Genomic DNA, 16307 nt, shown 5'->3' with positions numbered 1-16307 from the left:
GGATGGCTCACCTCTCACAGTTCTGGGTGACTTTAACCTCCCCACGTCTACCTTTGACTCATTCCTCTCTGCCTCCTTCTTTCCACTCCTCTCCTCTTTTGACCTCACCCTCTCACCTTCCCCCCCTACTCACAAGGCAGGCAATACGCTTGACCTCATCTTTACTAGATGCTGTTCTTCCACTAATCTCATTGCAACTCCCCTCCAAGTCTCCGACCACTACCTTGTATCCTTTTCCCTCTCGCTCTCATCCAACACTTCCCACACTGCCCCTACTCGGATGGTATCGCGCCGTCCCAACCTTCGCTCTCTCTCCCCCGCTACTCTCTCCTCTTCCATCCTATCATCTCTTCCCTCTGCTCAAACCTTCTCCAACCTATCTCCTGATTCTGCCTCCTCAACCCTCCTATCCTCCCTTTCTGCATCCTTTGACTCTCTATGTCCCCTATCCTCCAGGCCGGCTCGGTCCTCCCCTCCTGCTCCGTGGCTCGACGACTCATTGCGAGCTCACAGAACAGGGCTCCGGGCAGCCGAGCGGAAATGGAGGAAAACTCGCCTCCCTGCGGACCTGGCATCCTTTCACTCCCTCCTCTCTACATTCTCCTCTTCTGTCTCTGCTGCTAAAGCCAATTTCTACCACTCTAAATTCCAAGCATCTGCCTCTAACCCTAGGAAGCTCTTTGCCACCTTCTCCTCCCTCCTGAATCCTCCTCCCCCTCCTCCCCCCTCCTCCCTCTCTGCTGATGACTTCGTCAACCATTTTGAAAAGAAGGTCGACGACATCCGATCCTCGTTTGCTAAGTCAAACGACACCGCTGGTTCTGCTCACACTGCCCTACCCTGTGCTTTGACCTCTTTCTCCCCTCTCTCTCCAGATGAAATCTCGCTTCTTGTGACGGCCGGCCGCCCAACAACCTGCCCGCTTGACCCTATCCCCTCCTCTCTTCTCCAGACCATTTCCGGAGACCTTCTCCCTTACCTCACCTCGCTCATCAACTCATCCTTGACCGCTGGCTACGTCCCTTCCGTCTTCAAGAGAGCGAGAGTTGCACCCCTTCTGAAAAAACCTACACTCGATCCCTCCGATGTCAACAACTACAGACCAGTATCCCTTCTTTCTTTTCTCTCCAAAACTCTTGAACGTGCCGTCCTTGGCCAGCTCTCCTGCTATCTCTCTCAGAATGACCTTCTTGATCCAAATCAGTCAGGTTTCAAGACTAGTCATTCAACTGAGACTGCTCTTCTCTGTGTCACGGAGGCGCTCCGCACTGCTAAAGCTAACTCTCTCTCCTCTGCTCTCATCCTTCTAGACCTATCGGCTGCCTTTGATACTGTGAACCATCAGATCCTCCTCTCCACCCTCTCCGAGCTGGGCATCTCCGGCGCGGCCCACGCTTGGATTGCGTCCTACCTGACAGGTCGCTCCTACCAGGTGGCGTGGCGAGAATCTGTCTCCGCACCACGTGCTCTCACCACTGGTGTCCCCCAGGGCTCTGTTCTAGGCCCTCTCCTATTCTCGCTATACACCAAGTCACTTGGCTCTGTCATATCCTCACATGGTCTCTCCTATCATTGCTATGCAGACGACACACAATTAATCTTCTCCTTTCCCCCTTCTGATAACCAGGTGGCGAAACGCATCTCTGCATGTCTGGCAGACATATCAGTGTGGATGACGGATCACCACCTCAAGCTGAACCTCGGCAAGACGGAGCTGCTCTTCCTCCCGGGGAAGGACTGCCCGTTCCATGATCTCGCCATCACGGTTGACAACTCCATTGTGTCCTCCTCCCAGAGTGCTAAGAACCTTGGCGTGATCCTGGACAACACCCTGTCGTTCTCAACTAACATCAAGGCGGTGACCCGTTCCTGTAGGTTCATGCTCTACAACATTCGCAGAGTACGACCCTGCCTCACGCAGGAAGCGGCGCAGGTCCTAATCCAGGCACTTGTCATCTCCCGTCTGGATTACTGCAACTCGCTGTTGGCTGGGCTCCCTGCCTGTGCCATTAAACCCCTACAACTCATCCAGAACGCCGCAGCCCGTCTGGTGTTCAACTTTCCCAAGTTCTCTCACGTCACCCCGCTCCTCCGCTCTCTCCACTGGCTTCCAGTTGAAGCTCGCATCCGCTACAAGACCATGGTGCTTGCCTACGGAGCTGTGAGGGGAACGGCACCTCCGTACCTTCAGGCTCTGATCAGGCCCTACACCCAAACAAGGGCACTGCGTTCATCCACCTCTGGCCTGCTCGCCTCCCTACCTCTGAGGAAGTACAGTTCCCGCTCAGCCCAGTCAAAACTGTTCGCTGCTCTGGCACCCCAATGGTGGAACAAACTCCCTCACGACGCCAGGTCAGCGGAGTCAATCACCACCTTCCGGAGACACCTGAAACCCCACCTCTTTAAGGAATACCTAGGATAGGATAAAGTAATCCTTCTAACCCCCCCCCCCTTAAAAGAGTTAGATGCACTATTGTAAAGTGGTTGTTCCACTGGATATCATAAGGTGAATGCACCAATTTGTAAGTCGCTCTGGATAAGAGCGTCTGCTAAATGACTTAAATGTAAATGTAAATGTGTCCGAGCCGGTGTAGTAGGATTCAATCTTAATCCTGTATTGACGCTTTGCTTGTTTGATGGTTCGTCTGAGGGCATAGCGGGATTTCTTATAAGCGGCCAGATTAGTGTCCCACTCCTTGAAAGCGGCAGCTCTAGCCTTTAGCTCGATGCGGATGTTGCCTGTAATTCATGGCTTCTGGTTGGGATATGTACGTACAGTCACTGTGGGGACAATGTCTTCGATGCACTTATTGATGAAGCAGATGACTGAGGTGGCATACTCCTCAATGCCATTGGATGAGTCCCGGAACATATTCCAGTCTGTGCTAGCAAAACAGTCCTGTAGTGTAGTGCCCGTGTCATCTGACCACTTCCGCATTGAGTGAGTCACTGGTACTTCCTTCTTGAGTGTTTGCTTGTAAGCAGGAATCAGGAGGATATAATTATGGTCAGATTTGCCAAATGGAGGGCTAGGGAGAGCTTTGTATGCGTCTCTGTGTGTGGAGTAAAGGTGGTCTAGAGTTTTTTCCCCCTCTGGTTGCACATGTGACATGCTGGTAAAAATGAGGTAAAACTGATTTAAGTTTGCCTGCATTAAAGTCCCCGGCAACTAGGAGCACTGCTTCTGGATGAGCATTTTCTTGTTTGCTTATGGCCTTATACAGCTGGTTGAGAGCGGTCTTAGTGCCAGCATTGGTCTGTGATAGTGAATAGACGGCTACAAATAATATAGATGAGAACTCTCTTGGTAGATAGTGTGGTCTACAACTTATCATAATGTACTCTACCTTAGGCGAGCAATACCTCGAGAATTCTTTAATATTAGACATCGCGCACCAGCTGTTATTGACAAATAGACACACAACCCACCCCTCGTCTTACTAGACGTAGCTTCTTCTCTGTTCTGCTGGTGCATGGAAAATCCCGCCACCTCTATATTATCCGTGTCGTCGTTCAGCCACGACTCGGTTAAACATAAAACATTACAGTTGTTAATGTCTCGTTGGTAGGATAATCGTAATCATAGGTCATCAATTTTATTTTCCAATGATTGCATGTTATCCAGTAGAACGGATGGCAGTGGGAGTTTACTCACTTGCCTACAGATTCTCATAAGGCAGCCCGACCTGCGCCCCCTTTTTCTCTGTCTTTTCTTCACGCAAATGACGGGGATTTGGGCCTGTTCCCAGGAAAGCAGTATATCCTTCTCGTCGGACTCGTTAAAGGAAAATCCTTCTTCCAGTTCGTGGTGAGTAATCGCTGTTCTGATGTCTAGAAGTTATTTTCGGCCATAAGAGACGGTAGCAGCAAGATTATGTACAAAATAAGTTACAAAATAAGTTGCAAACAACGCAAAACAAACTAGCAAAATAGCACAGTTGGTTAGGAGCATGTAAAATGTCATCCATCCTCTTCAGCGCCATCTTACTGTACTTACTGTACTTTACTATGTTTTGTGAATTTACATGCATTACAATATGTAATTTACTGTAAATGTAATGGTAATGCATAGTGCAGACTCACCAGTTTTCTTGGTGAAATGTTCTCATGATTGAATTGACAGTTGATCTTTCTAGACTGGGGTGAACTAGTCTGGCAGCTTCTGCCATGGTAAGGCCTCTGTTTACCACATGGTCAACGATGATGGCCCGGACTTCATTAGACACACCAGTTCTCTGCCGTCTGCCGCCATCTCTCTAATGTCCAACTCTTTGACGGGGCCCATGCCCACCTCTTTGACTTCTTTGACGGGGCCCATGCCGACCTCTTTGACGGGGCCCCTTGTCTACAAGCCCTTTGATTTCTTCCTCTCCCTTGCTGCCTGTCCTGCTTCATGTTGAAAGATATTGCAAGTGTTCACACACACGCCCTTTTATATGGTGACCAATTGTGGTTACCACTATGTAAAATCAATTAGCAATAACGAGTAGTCATTATGTATGGTTATCATGTATCATACATGTCATTTAGGTGTTTATACTCTAGCTTTAAGCAAGCACACTAAATATTAAACATGATCATATACACTGAGTGTACAATAACTGCAACACTACTGGGTTTTTCCCGCTCAACAGTTTCCTGTGTGTATCAAGAGTGGTCCACCACCCAAAGGACATCCAGCCAACTTGACATATCTGTGTGAAGCATTGGCGTGAACATGGGCCAGCATCCCTGTCGAATGCGTTTGACACCTTGTAGAGTCCATGCCGCACGAATTGTGGCTGTTTTGAGGGCAAAAGGGGCAACTCAATAGTAGGGAGGTGTTCCTAATTTTTTGTACACTCAGTGTAGTTGTAACTTTGAATGGAAAGCGCCATAGATAATGTGGAGCTGTAAGTTTTGGGTTGTCACTAGTTACCACAGCCACAAAGTTATAAACCCTGCCTATTTCTCAAATTTCTCTTAAAATTTCATTTTGGGCCTCCCGGATGGCGCAGTGGTCTAGAGCACTGCATCGCAGTGCTATGCTGCGCCACCAGAGTCTGGGTTCGCGCCCAGGCTCTGTCGCAGCCGGCCGTGACCGGGAGGTCCGTGGGGCGACGCACAATTGGCTTAGCGTCGTCCGGGTTAGGGAGGGTTTGGCCGGGTAGGGATATCCTTGTCTCATCGCGCTCCAGCGACTCCTGTGGCGGGCCGGGCGCAGTGCGCGCTAACCGAGGGGGGCGGGTGCACGGTGTTTCCTCCGACACATTGGTGCGGCTGGCTTCCGGGTTGGAGGCGCGCTGTGTTAAGAAGCAGTGCGGCTTGGTTGGGTTGTGCTTCGGAGGACGCATGACTTTCGACCTTCGTCTCTCCCGAGCCTGTACGGGAGTTGTAGCGATGAGACAAGATAGTAATTACTAGCGATTGAAATTAAAATTAAAAAAAACTAAAAAAATAAAAGAAATGTCATTTTGAACCTAACCTTAACCTTAAAACCTAACCTTAACCACATTGCTGACCTTATGCTTAGCCCTAACCTTAAATGAAGAACAAACAGCTGTAACGTTCATCGTCTGGAGGAGAAGAAGAGGACCAAGATGCAGCGTGGTATGTGTCCATAATGTTTTAATAATAAAACTGACCACTGAAAACAAAACAATAAACCGACAAACGAACAGTCCCGAAAGGTGAAACACAAAAACACTAAACAGGAAATACCCACCCACAAAACACAACAGAAAATAGGATACCTAAATATGGTTCCCAATCAGAGACAATGACTAACACCTGCCTCTGATTGAGAACCATATCAGGCCAAATGAGAAACCCAACATAGAAACACAAAACATAGATAAGCCACCCAACTCACGTCCTGACCAACTAAAACAAAGAAATAACACAAGAACTAGGGTCAGAACGTGACAACAGCATTTTGATGATATAGACAATTTTGACTTTGTGGCTGTGGTAATTAGTGGAAACCCACGGTTTGGTGCCAAATGGAGAGAAAAAAAACACAAGAAAAACAAATGAATGAATCGGCATGCCGACCACAAACCCTCATATATTTCTTTCTTTTTTGACAAAACACATTGTAAACAAGTAACCTTGGCCTATCGTGTGGTACCAACTTTGCTGTATGTTATGACACACAATTCGTTACTTTTCCTTACTATTTGAGTGACCGATTTGGAGGGATGATGGGTTGGAAATCAAGTATGTTCATGTTATTGGGGCTGAATGAAACCCAGTAGGCCTGGACCAAGTTCTGGAACAATTTCATAATTTTCTGCTGAGGTCACATCTATATTGCATCTTCTGAAATTCTTCTTAAAGACAGATCTGAGATCTGACTTTCCCGGGATGCTTTCCCAAAAATAATGCCTGGACAGAAAATCTCTTAGTCCATTATGGCATGGAGAGAGTAGAACATTTGGACAACGATTATTGACGCCATCCCAACACCAAACGCTCACCACCCCCTTCCTCTCCTCTCCTCCCTTCCCCTCCTCTCCTCTCTTCCTCCCTTCCTCTCCCCTCTTTCCCCCCTCTCCTTCCCTCCTCTCCTCCCTTCCTCCATCATCTCCTCCTGCCCTCTACACACAACTATGATCCTATCAGTTTGACAGACATGGGACTCTAGTTAGAAAAACAGTCCAAAAATAATTTCATGCATTTAAAAGCTTTTAAATATATCCCCCCTCCCCCCCTCACAGCCAACACAGACACTGAGACAAAACCAGGATGACTAATAAAGACCCAACCTGTGTGTGTATGCGCGCTTGTGTGCGTGCGCGAGTGTGTGTGTATGTGTGTGTGGCAGAAGGATGTACACAGGATGTATACCATTACATTTCTCTGAGAGAGGGTGTGCTAGTGTGAATGGTCCATTATGAATGAATCCTTGTAGTGACAGCCAAGTATCCGGTTCACCCTGTTAGTGAATTATATGCTGGAAAACACACATGCGTATGTGTAATTTCTTTACAGATTGAATACTATTTCATTGTGTATGCACATAGCCAAACATGCTTGCAGACAAAGATACCTGTGTACACATATAGCATCCATATACTGTACATTCAACTGCACATAAAGTTATACAGCTCCCATGCTGTGTGTAAATGTACATGTAAAAGCATAGTTGAAGTTCAGTGTCACAGGGAAATATCAGTACATTTATAATTCATTGTTACATGTTTGTTTTTTTACAGCAAACAGTATGTTATTGTTCCATGAGCTGAAGACTGAAGACTGGAGAGAGAGAGGGATAGAGAGGGAAAGAAGGAGAGAGAGGGAGAGAGGGAGAGAGAGGGAAAGAAGGGGAGAGAGGGAGAGAGAGGGAGAGAGAGAGAGAGAGAGAGAGAGAGAGAGAGAGAAGGACAGAGGGAGAGAGAGGGAGAGAGAGAGAGGGAAGGACAGAGGGAGTGAGAGGGAGAGAATGGGTTTCTCTAAGCAGAAGCAGATGTTTTAGATTGATCTCCACTGATCTCTTCTTCCAGAGGCCTGTAGTGAGAATGAAAACTGCTTGTGAACACACACACACACACACACACACAGTAATGGGAATATTTAAGATTAATAAAGTTAAGCGCAACTAACACAATGCGTAGCACATTTTTATACTTTCTGTAATACACATGACTTCCAGGGTTCTGTTTCTGCAAGGTGTTGTGACTGACACCAGACTGGAAGTACAAGGACACTGATGATTATTGTATTATCTGAAACACTGTGTGATTCTGTAGCTGTGACAATGTCACCATTTTTTTCTTTAACTAGGCAAGTCAGTTAAGACCAAATTCTTATTTACAATGACGGCCTACCCTGGCCAGACCCGAACAACGCTGGGCTAATTGTGCACCGCCCTATGGGACTCCCAATCATGGCCTGATGTGATACAGCCTGGATTTGAACCAGGGGCTGTAGTGACATCTCTTGCACTGAGATGCAGTGCCTTAGACCGCTGCGCCACTTGGGAAACTTCTGATTATTCTGATTAGTGACTATTCTCTAAAGGACAGCCAAGTGTGTAGCTATGGCCAGTCATCTCACAGGAGATAGCAGCATGTGATAGCACCCATTATTTATATCTCTACTTTGCACATTCTTCCACTGCAAATCAACCATTCCAGTGTTTTACTTGCTATATTGTATTTACTTCGCCACCATGGCCTTTTTTTTGCCTTCACCTCCCTTATCTCACCTCACTTGCTCACATTGTATATAGACTTATTCTTCTACTGTATTATTGACTGTATGTTTGTTTTACTCCATGTGTAACTCTGTGTTGTTGTATGTGTCGAACTGCTTTGCTTTATCTTGGCCAGGTCGCAGTTGCAAATGAGAACGTGTTCTCAACTTGCCTACCTGGTTAAATAAAGGTGAAATAAATAAATAAATAAAAATGTGTGTGCAGCTAAAGTTAGCTCTTAGACACTGTGTATGGATGCAGGCCTACTCTACATGGGCCAATGAAAACCAATAGAGTATAACATTACAACCCCCCTTCTAAGAAGAAGAGTAATGCACTGAAAATAATCCAATTGAGTAAACGTCCTTGTGTGCGTGTGCATTTGTGTGTGTGTCTGGTGATCAAATCCTGTCAGTGTGTGGTACCAGATGCGGCCGCAGATTCATAAACCTCTGCAATAGGCCTAGTAAATCCGGCTGACGTACCTCTTCTCGGCAAACCCTCTGACTTACCAATCATTCCCGGCAGCCTTAAGCATGGGCAACTGTCCCGTCAGTGACGTAAACTAGCCAGTTAGGGCCAAGCAAGGCAATATTGACACAGTGCTTTATCGATCTAGATCAACACATTCAGAACACATCTGAAGGACAGCAGAGGACTGCGTCAACATTGTCTTAACATCGTTCAGATAAGCTTTTTTAGCCCAGTGTTTCACCTGTCAATTCTCATTCTATTCAGAAAATCCAAGGTCTTCAATTCAGGCTTCTTATCAAGCACTGTGAATGTGAAATGTACTGTTTTCAGGTACATTTATAGTCCGCTCAGGTGAAAAGAAGTAGCTTGCATTAAGTTAGTTGACAGTTCAAGACTACTGTTGTTCATTTAACTCGGTTCATCGTTATCCTCCCTGTAGGGATATTTATTTTGCAGCACAGACAAATCACATGAGACCATTTCTGCCTCCAAAATGGCACCCTATTACCTATAAAGTGCACTACATTTAAGTAGTGCGCACTATATAGGGAATCGGGTGCCATTGGTTCCGGTCAAAAGTACTGCACTTTATAGGGAATAGGCTACTATAATAGGAATTTCCAGGTGAACAAAAAGGAGAGCAGTGGTTGGTTGATAAAGTCAATCAAAAATCTGTCCAGTTTATTACAGCACAGAAGCAATGTCTAACTGGCCTCTCGGAGACAGGCCCTTTCAACCCATCAGTGGAGGCTGCTGAGGTGAGAACGGCTCATAATAATGGCCGGAACGGAGCAAATGGAATGGCATCAAATACCTGGACACCATGTGTTTGATGTATTTGATTCCATTCCACTGATTCCACTCCAGTCATTATCACGAGCCAATTCTCCCCAATTTTTTGTGTAGGCTACACCACACGATATTGTATACAGTGCATTTCAATCACAGATAAAGACATTAGGCCACTTAAGACAGAAACGATGAGAGGGAGATTGGTTGGGGAGGCATATATTGCGAAGGTTTAGCAACCCAAACATTGCTCGTTCGAATCACATCATGGACAGCATTAGCATTTCAGCTAATTAGCAACTTTGCAACTACCTATTACTTTTAAACTACTTATCTAGCATGTTACCTAACCCTAACCCCTAACCTAAACCTCAAACTAAACTTAACCCCTAACCCTAACTTTTATACTTAACCCCTAATCTTAACCCCCTAGCCTAGCTAATGTTAGCCACCTAGCTAACCTACCTAATGTTAGCCACAACAAATTGGAATTCGTAAGAAAATTGTGTTATGTACACATGCGTTATGAAGAAAATTGTGTAATACACACGAGAAATACTTTTTTGTTTGCCTTTATAAACACATTTCTAAAAAGTAATTTCTGTCTATTTCACAATAAGCTGTGATAGTGTGTTGGCCATTAATATCCTTATCAGACAACACCAAATGTTCTGTAAACACCAGCCCAAGAGGCTCGTAGGAAGTCAAAATAAAAAGACAGTCAACTGCTGCTGAAAAACACAGTGTTCATAGAATTTCATCAATACAATACAACAGGGAATAATCAGTGTGTCCTCGGTCCTTTTACTTCCAGTCTGGAGTCAATCACTATCAACAGATATGAGAATAATCCATGACATTCAGCAGGTTGATCATCAACCCGAACCTTGACTGTTGCAAATGAAACTCTGGAAAGTATGTGTATTACAGAAACTTTAAATATGCTAAACATTGTGCTGACCACTCTTAATAGAATGTGAACTATAGTCATCTTCAATATTCCCATTACACTGCCATTTGGGAGGCAGGCATAACCATTTGGTTTGAACGTTTGGAGTGACAGAAAATACCTTTTGAGGCAATCAAATACACTGAGCAAATACCATAATGTGACCTTGTATAAAAACATTCGTTTTTATGTCTCAGTTGGTGTCTCAGTCTATGTCCCAAATGGTAACCTATTCCTTATTTAGTGCACTGCTCTGGTCAAAAGTAGTGCATTATGTAGGGAATAGGGTTCTTTTTAGGACACTCTCTCAGCCTGTCTGTAACATTATGAAAGCACTCACTCACTGCCTGGCCTAAATGTAAACACCATCTCATTGGCCTTCCAAATAAAAACCACCTGCCTGGGGGTCCTGAGAATCACAGAGGCTGTCCGTCCACCCTGCCCAATCAAAAGAGAAAAGCATAGAGACATCCCAATGGGCACACACTGGTTGAATCAATGTTGGTTCCACGTCATTTCAGTGAAATTACATTGAATCAATGTGGAATAGATGTTGAATTGACATCTGTGCCAAGTGGGATTCCTTTTCCTTTGGTTTGATCTTTTCATCTGACTTCCTGCCTGTGTGTGTCTTGCTGTGTGTCTTGGTATGTGAGTCTGACTGTGTGCGTGTGTGTGTCTTGCTGTGTAGAAGCAGAGAAGAGAAGCCCTTCACACCATTACATCTGTATATGTGTGTGTGGGCCACCCACATCTTCAGGCATGTTCTCCCCCTTAACCTCCCCTTGCTGCTGTAAACACAATACCTCCGAGGCGACTCCCATCTCAAATCAGACGCATGATACACAAATACACCGACCTTCAGCTCAAATCAATTCATTATAACCCAATACTACAGATATTAATTTGGAATGCAGGGAATTTTAAACTTGTAGTGTATTTGAGGTTTAAAAAGGCTTCTGAAGTTTGTAATTTCCACTTTGAAATTTCAGACTTGATTTTCCCTCATGAAAAATGTACGGAAATGTCCATTAATTATAATCTACATAATAATTCACATTTTCTATTGCTGCAGGATTATTTTCCTGCTGTAGCAAACTGGCTCAAATGAAGATCCTACATACTGTGTGTAAGATGAATAATACAACACCACTACACCACTGTCAATATCAGTAGTTCTACTACTAATAGTTCTACTACACTAGAGGTGGTACTACTATTAGTAATGATATGTGACAGACGTACGGACGTCCATGTTCTGTGGTGGTCTCTGTCTCTTTACTGAGAGAATCGCCTGCTCTCTGTTTGTCCAGCTGGTCTTGATTCCGCTGTCTTAGATTGCAGTGCACGTCTGTGTGTGCGAGATAGGATCAAGGTATCTGTATTTTTTTCTCTGGTCTTAAATTTAGTTTCTCACCATTTTGGCGTGAGAAAAGGGGAGGAGAGGAGAAGAGAGGGGAGGGGAGGAGAGAGGGGGGGAGGAGAGCGGAGGGGGTAGTGCTGGATGGATCAAATAACTTTCACCTGCTTGGCTCAATGTGTGCATATTAAGAGTAATACAAGTATTAGCTGGAATTCATTCAAACCGTATATATGTTCCCACATGACCTCACCCTGACCTCTGACCGTTCATACTGACACATTTCTGTCTCTCTGTCACAGGGATGTATTGACCAAAGGCAGGGCATGGAGTCGAATGAAACATTTTAAAGTGTCAGTTTTTAAATAATTTTAGAGCCAATATTCTAAAAGAGGTGTTGGTACTAAAACAGCACAGAATTCAAGGTGCCAGCCCATTTCAAGCACTGACCAGAGGCTGCCAATCTTCAATCAGAAAGATTAATGAAGACGACACAACAGTGGTAGGCCTGATCACAGACGGCGACAAGAAAGCCAAGAAAGCTAAGCTGTCAGCTAAATCAAGGAAGTGATTGTGGTCGCATGTCACGAGCCGTGGAAGCCGAAGACAGTGGTCTCCAGCAGAGCAGTCTACACTCCCAACAAGAGGCCCGGATTGGATACAAACAACAAATAGTTTAGCCATTCTGAAGCCTGATCTTCCTGCACCTTCTTCACTGGGGGTACCTGTGGATTTCCTCGTCCTGCTCGCCAGCCGTGATTTTGGGCAGATTTTGGGCAGCTCCATGGTAAGAAATGTGACCGTTCCTGGTGCAAAAACAATGTCCTATCCTGAAGCTTGAGTAAATTACATTGCTAAGCTGCTCCAGAATGTACTACGTCAAAACATGGATATCGTGGCATTGGACGCTTTAGCAGGATTCTTTCTCTTCACAACTGACTATGTGATTATTGCAGCTCAATGGGTGTAACTTTTATTGAACATTTCGAAACCTTTTGGAAACAAAACACGTTTTATAAGGAGGATTGGATCCACCCAAATAATTTGGGTTCCAGGATCCTTTCACAGCATAATAAGGTGTGGTTGAGACAATGACTTATCAATGACCCAAGCCCAGCTCAGTTAATCCCTGTGACGCTGAGTTGTCATAATGCTTCAGCAAATGTGCATTATATCAGGGGCGTTGGTAGACACAATGTAAGTAACCTAATGTATGCCCCTCTAACTGACCTGAGTAACTCTGCTGATCCTACAGCTATTGTATGCAGGTGGTGTGCCCTAGTAGGAAGTCCACTTTATGCAGCTCACCATGCACTAACATAAATAACATGAGCATATCTACTTTTTCTAATCTTCCCAGTAATGCAATGAAAACAAGTAAGCATCCCAGAAGAAAAGTGCTCAAAATAGCCCACATTAACATATGTAGCTTAGGAAACAAGGTTCATGAAATCAATAACTTGCTACTGACATATGACATTCATATTCTGACTATCTCTGAAACTCACTTAGATAATACCTTTGATGATACAGTGGTAGCAATACAAGGTTATAACATTTACAGAAAAGACAGAAATGCCAATGGTGGAAGTGTTGCTGTTTATATTCAGAACCACATTCCTGTAAAGATTAGAGAGGATCTCATGTTAAATATTGTTGAAGTAATATGGCCTCACTTAAAGCCCATTCTTGTGGGAAGCTGCTATTGACATCCATGTGCTAATAGTCAGTATCTAATGTATGTGATATCACAGAGAGGTATATTTTTCTGGGTGATTTAAATATTGACTAGCTTTAATCAAGCTGCCCACTCAAGAAAAAGCTTCAAACTGTAACCAGTGTTTCACAATAAGCTGTGATAGTGTGTTGGCCATTAATATCCTTATCAGACAACACCAAATGTTCTGTAAACACCAGCCCAAGAGGCTCGTAGGAAGTCAAAATAAAAAGACAGTCAACTGCTGCAACCTGGTTCAGGTCATCAGTCAACCTACCAGGGTAGCTACAAACAGCACAGGAATGAAATCATCAACATGTATGGATCACATCTTTACAAATGCTGCAGAAATTTGCTTGGAAGCAGTATCCAAATCCATCGGATGTAGTGATCACAATGTAGTAGCCACATCTAGGAAAACCAAAGTTCCAAAGGCTGCGCCTAATATAGTGTATAAGAGGTCATACAATATGTTTTGTTGTGATTCCTATGTTGTTGATGTACAGAATATTTGTTGGTCCGTGGTGTTTATTGAGGAGCAACCAGACGCTGCACTTGACATATTTCTGAAATTGTTTATTCCAGTTTCTAATAAGCATACACCCATTAAGAAAATTACTGTAAAACTGTTAAATCCCTGTGGATTGATGAGGAATTGAAAAATTGTATGGTTGAGATGAATGAGGCAAAAGGAATTATCACGTTTCAGGTAAGACCCAAATGCAGACTGTGTTGAAGTAACAATGTTTATTGCAACAACAAGGGCAGGCAAACGACAGGTCAAGGCCGACAGGGGTCGATAATCCAGAGTAGTGGGGCAAAGGCACAGGACAGCAGGCAGACTCAGGGTCAGTTAGAGTGGTCAGGCAGGCAGGCTCCGAGTCAGGACAGGCAAGGGTCAAAACCAGGAGGACGAGAAATGTACAATGCCGACCTCTGACGTACAATGCTATTTTACAGTAAACAAATTGACAACAGACTTTCAGCATGCTTATAGAGAAGGACATTCAACAAGCACAGCACTTACACAAATGACTGATGATTGGCTGAGAGAAATTGATGATAAAAATATTGTGGGCGCTGTTTTGTTAGACTTCAGCTTGGCTTTTGACATTATCGATCATAGTCTGCTGCTGGAAAAACGTATGTGTTATGGCTTTATACCCCCTGCTACACATATATTGTGGATAAAGAGTTACCTGTCTAACAGAACACAGAGGGTGTTCTTTAATGGAAGCCTCTCCAACAGAATCCAGGTAGAATCAGGAATACCTCAGGGCAGCTGCCTAGGCCCCCTACTTTTTTCAATCTTTACTAATGACATGCCACTGGCTTTGAGTAAAACCAGTGTGTCTATGTATGCAGATGACTCAACCCTATACACATCAGCTACTACAGTGACTGAAATGCCTGCAACACTTAACAAAGAGCTGCAGTTAGTTTCAGAGCGGGTGACAAGGAATAAGTTAGTCCTAAATATTAAAAACTAAAAGCATTATATTTGGGACAAATCATTCACTAAACCCTAAACCTCAACTAAATCTTGTAATAAATAATGTGGAAATTGAGCAAGTTGAGGTGACTAAACTGCTTGGAGTAACTGTGAATTGTAAACTGTCATGGTCTGTCCATAATAAAGCGCTGCTCTACCTTCTTAACAGCACTATCAACAAGGCAGGTCCTACAGGCCCTAGTTTTGTCGCACCTGGACTACTGTTCAGTCGTGTGGTTAGGTGCCACAAAAAGGTACTCAGGAAAATTGCAATTGGCTCAGAACAGGGCAGCACAGCTGGCCCTTGGATGTACACAGAGAGCTAATATTAATAATATGCATGTCAATCTCTCCTGGCTCAAAGTGGAGGAGAGATTGACTTCATCACTACTTGTATTTATCATAGGTATTGATATTTTGACACCCATGCATACCCCACAAGAGGTCTCTTCACAGTCCCCAAGTCCAGAACAGACTATGGGAGGCCCACAGTACTACATAAAGCCATGACTACATGGAACTCTATTCCACATCAAGTAACTGATGCAAGCAGTACAATTTTATTAACAAAACAGATAAAAAAACACCTAATGGAACAGCGGGGACTGTGAAGCAACACAAACATAGGCACAGACGCATGCATACACACACACACACACACACACACACACACACACACACACACACACACACACACACACACACACACACACACACACACACACACACACACACACACACACACACACACACACACACACACACACACACACACACACACACACACACAATAACATACGCACTATACACACACGTACACATGGATTTGGTGTTGTAGATATGTGGTAGTGGTGGAGTAAAAGCCTGAATGTACACAGTGTGTTGTGAAATCTGTGAATGTATTGTAACGTTTTTAAAATTGTATTACTGCCTTCATTTTGCTGGACCCCAGGAAGTGTAGCTGCTGTCTTGGCAGCAGCTAATGGGGATCCATAATAAATACAAATACAAATACACACACATACACACACAGCACACACACACACACAGTCACCGTTACTGCTACAATTTAAGATGCTCAACCATGCCACTACTCACTTTTGTACATGTCATAGTCTATACTGTATATTCTTACTGTCTACATATTCCAAACATGACTGATTTCTTATTTTTTACTACTTTTTGTTACTTCTTAGTTTTTTTGTTTTTTATAAATGTGTATTGCACTGTTGAGAAGAGCATTTCACTGTTCCGTTTATACCGTGTATTATGTGCACATGACCAATACACTTTGATTTGATTTGAGGAGAGGGTGTCAATAAGACCTATCATAACATATATATATTGCCC

Source organism: Salvelinus alpinus, chromosome 16 (genome assembly GCF_045679555.1).
Source record: "Salvelinus alpinus chromosome 16, SLU_Salpinus.1, whole genome shotgun sequence".
NCBI lineage: Eukaryota > Metazoa > Chordata > Actinopteri > Salmoniformes > Salmonidae > Salvelinus > Salvelinus alpinus.
The sequence above is the reverse complement of the archived record's forward strand: the minus strand, read 5'-3'. Positions refer to the sequence as shown.